The following is a 4,045-nucleotide window of genomic DNA, read 5'->3' as shown; positions in this document are numbered from 1 at the left end:
CTATAAGTTCGAGAGTGAAGAAGGTCCTTAAATGGGAGAGAATACGCCCTTGAGTCATCTTGGGGACCCCCGAAGATTTTAGAGCGCAAAGTGGGATCCTAACTCCTACTAATCAAGCATAAAATTTCGACATCAAGCCTAATTTGATTGCTTTGATTGAGAGGAAAGAATTCTCGGGTGGAAAGTTTAAGAGTCCTCATGAGCACTTAAAAGAGTTTCAGAAATATTGTGACACGATAAAGGCCAATGGAGTGACTCAAGAATATATTCCCCTCAAGATGTTTCCATTTTCACTAATTGGGAGAGGTCTAGAATGGCTAGAGAAGGAGGTGCCCCCTAATTCTCTCACAACATGGGACCAAGTGACTACTGCTTTCTTGAGGAGGTTTTATAACCATAGGAAGACCGCCGAGGCTCGGTCTTTGATTCAAGGTTTTCGCCAAAAGAGTTGTGAGTCTCTAAGTGCGGCATGGGAACGATACAAAGAGCTTCAACGTCAATGCCCACACCATGGGATACCCAAGTATCAACTCATTCACACTTTCTATGGAGGTCTCACACCTCAAAGAAGAACAAGCCTAGACGCCGCGGCCGGCGGTCCAATCATGAACAACGGAGAGCAAAAAGTGGAGTGTATTATAGAGGAGGCCGCAAAGCACTATGATGATTGGTATGAAGGAGAAAGGGATGCTACTTCTAGTAAGGGTTTTTATGCATTGGAGCAAGCTAACGCAATCAACAACCTCTCTACCCAAATCTCCATAATGACCAAGCAAATGGATGAATTGATGAATGAAAGGTCCAATCCACATGGTAATACCTCCCCTTCAACCAAGGGAGGCAATGGTATGGATAATTTCTCCTCCTCTTCTTACAATACAATTCCCCAAGGATGCATGTTTTTTTATAATTGTGAAACCTGTGATCATGATACCTCCCATTGTGTATATGCTTGTGAAGTTAAACCCCTTTCCCATGAACATGATGATAATATAGAAAATGTCAATGCTACGAATTTTGCTCCTAGCATGGGAAATGTAGGGAACTTGAGGCCAAACTTCAATCAATTGGGGAATTGAAATCAAGGTGGAAACTGTGGTTGGAACCAAAGTGGTGGTGGTTATGATAACCAATACCATAGTGGGGGAGGCCCTTCCAATTTCAATGAAAGAGGCGACTCTAAACTAAGGGGGTACGGTAATCAAAACCAACAACCTAATTCCCAATACCATGACCATCAAAATCAAAATTTTTGTTATCATGGTAACATGGGAAATAATCAACAAAGCAATGTTCCTAACCAAGGCACCGAAGGCAATAGGGGTCAATATGTTTCTAACTATGCCCAAACTAATAGGCCTCCGGGTTTCCATCAACCCCAACTTCCTCCACCTTAACAATCTCTTCAACTTGAAGCCCCTCCAAATGATCCCATGATGGCTAAATTTGATGCTCTATTGAAAATGCGTGAGGAGGATAAAAAGAAACATGAAGAGGCCCAAAAACGCACCAATGCTCACATGAAAATGCTTGAGACCCAAATTGCTCAACTTGCATCTTATTCATCCCCCTCTTCTTCTTCTTCTTCTTCTTCTTCTTCTTCTTCTTCTTCTTCTTCTTCTTCTTCTTCTTCTTCTTCTTCTTCTTCTCACATTCCAAGTCAAGGAGTCAACCCAAAACCTTTGTATGTCGTGACAACTAGTAGTGGGAAGGTAGTAGGGAGTGACCCTTTAGTTGAGGAAGAACCCCAAGAAGAGGTGGAGTTAGAGAATGAGGGTGAAAAAACCAATGAGCCATTGAGTGTTGAAAAGTAAAAATGTTTAGGTGCCAAAGGAAAAAGAAGCCACCCCCTTGCCCCTAAATCGCCAACCTAGAGAGGAGAAGCTACCCTTTCGACAACGATTTGTGAGAGCTAAACTTGATGCCCAATTTGGGAAGTTTTTGGAAGTCATTAAGAATTTGCATATTTCCGTCCCTTTTGTTGATGTTATGAAGCAAATGCCCCACTATTCAAAATTTTTTAAAGATCTTTTGAGTGGGAGAAGGGAGTGTGAGACGGTGAGTTTGACCGCCAATTGTAGGGCAATTCTTTCCAACAAACTTCCTACCAAATTGAAAGATCCGGGTAACTTTTCCATCCCGTGTTCTATCAATGGCATTGAACTTGATAAAGCCTTGTGTGATTTAGGAGCAAGTGTGAGTCTCATGCCATATTCTGTCTAGCAAAAGCTTAGGGTAGGAACCCTCTTCCCCACTAACATTACTCTCCAACTGGCAGACCGTTCCGTTCAGTTCCCCATGGGCAAGGTTGAGGACATTTCCCTTTAGGGTAGGAAAGTTAACATTCCCCGTGGATTTATACGTGCTAGAGATGGATGAGTATGAAAGGATCCCATAATTTTGGGTAGACCATTTCTAGATACTTCTAGAGCTATCATCGATGTGAAGGAGGGTAAGATATCCTTGAAAATTGACAATGATTCCGTTGAGTTTGATTTAAATAATGTCATGCAACAACCCTCCTCAAGTGGTGAATGCTTTAGAGTAGATGTTCTTGATACCGTGGTTAATGAATTTTCTCGCTCCCACTTGCATGCTACTAATGATCCTCTCGAAAGTGTGTTGTTGAATGAATCAAAGATAGGTACTCACAATGAAGACATACAATTATATGAGGATTTGCTTGAGGAAAGCAAGAAGGAGTGCAAGGATGCTAGCATGGAAGAAGAGGCTCCTTACATTCATGACCTCTTTCAAGTTGAAGAAAGAGAAGAGAGCCCCAATGGTAAGGGAGCACCAAAGGTAGACTTGAAACCTCTATCTTTGGGCTTGAGGTATGCTTTTCTTGGTCCCGATGAGTCTTTCCCCGTGATTGTCAATTCTAACCTAACGAAGGAGCAAACCTCCCTCTTGATCAATGTTTTGAGAAAACAGAAGAAAGCTTTGGGTTATACCATGGATAATATCAAAGGTATCAGTCCATCTTTATGTATGCACAAAATTGATCTAGACGGAGATGCCAAACCCATTAGACAAAGGCAAACAAAAGCTTAACCCTTCCATGCAAGAAGTTGTGTAGAAGGAAGTATCTAAGCTTCTTGATGTAGGAATTATTTACCCAATTACTCATAGTGATTGGTTATCTCCCGTGAAAGTTGTGCCTAAGAAAGGGGGCATGATGGTAGTGAAAAATGATCATGATCAACTAGTGCCTAATAGGCTTGTTAACGGTTGGCACATGTGTATTGACTATCACCAACTTAACACAAGTACATGTAAAGATCATTTTCCACTACTGTTCATTGATCAAATGTTGGAAAGGCTTACAAAACATTCCTTCTATTTTTTCCTCGATGGTTACTCAGGATTTTTCCAAATCCCGATTGACCCCAAGGATCAAGAGAAGACGACTTTTACTTGCCCCTACGGTACTTATGAGTATCGTAGGATGCCTTTCGGGCTTTGTAATGCCCCCGCAACATTCCAACGTTTCATGATGTCCATTTATAGTGATATGTTTGAGGATGAGATAGAGGTCTTCATGGATGACTTCTCCGTTGGAGGAGCCACCTATGAAGATTGTCTATCTAATTTATCTCGTTGCTTAAATAGATGTGAGAGGGCTAACCTTGTGTTGAATTGGAAAAAGTGCCACTTTATGGTGGAAATTTGGATTGTTCTTGGGCACAAAATTTCCCATGCCGACATTGAGGTAGATAGAGCCAAGGTAGAGGTCGTTGAAAAACTTCCTCCCCTTACCAACGTGAGGGAAGTAAGATCCTTTCTTGGACATGCAAGGTTATATCGGCGCTTTATAAAAGATTTTTCAATGATTGCTAAGCCTCAACATCTCTATTGCAACAAGATAAGGAGTTTGTGTTTGATGATGCTTGTTAAGAGTCTTTTTGTAGGTTGAAAGAAGCCCTTTGAACCGCTCCTATTGTCCAAGGCCTGGATTGGTCTCTTCCATTAGAGTTCATGTGCGATGCAAGCGACGAGGCCATTGGATCGGTTCTTGAACAACGAAAGGATGGGAAACTTCATG

The 4,045-nt window shown here is 41.7% G+C and overlaps 1 non-coding gene across 1 annotated transcript; it reads right to left on the bottom strand.

Moving 5' to 3' along the window:
* Nucleotides 1-411: 411 nt before the first annotated feature.
* Nucleotides 412-517, bottom strand: LOC145557133 (small nucleolar RNA R71). The gene has a single exon (XR_014092190.1). It is a non-coding gene; the product is annotated as a small nucleolar RNA R71 (small nucleolar RNA).
* Between the last annotated feature and the right edge of the window lie 3,528 nt (nt 518-4,045).

This window comes from Chenopodium album, chromosome 8 (genome assembly GCF_948465745.1).
Source record: "Chenopodium album chromosome 8, dcCheAlbu1.1, whole genome shotgun sequence".
Taxonomy (NCBI): Eukaryota; Viridiplantae; Streptophyta; class Magnoliopsida; order Caryophyllales; family Amaranthaceae; genus Chenopodium; species Chenopodium album.
The sequence above is the reverse complement of the archived record's forward strand: the minus strand, read 5'-3'. Positions and strand labels throughout refer to the sequence as shown.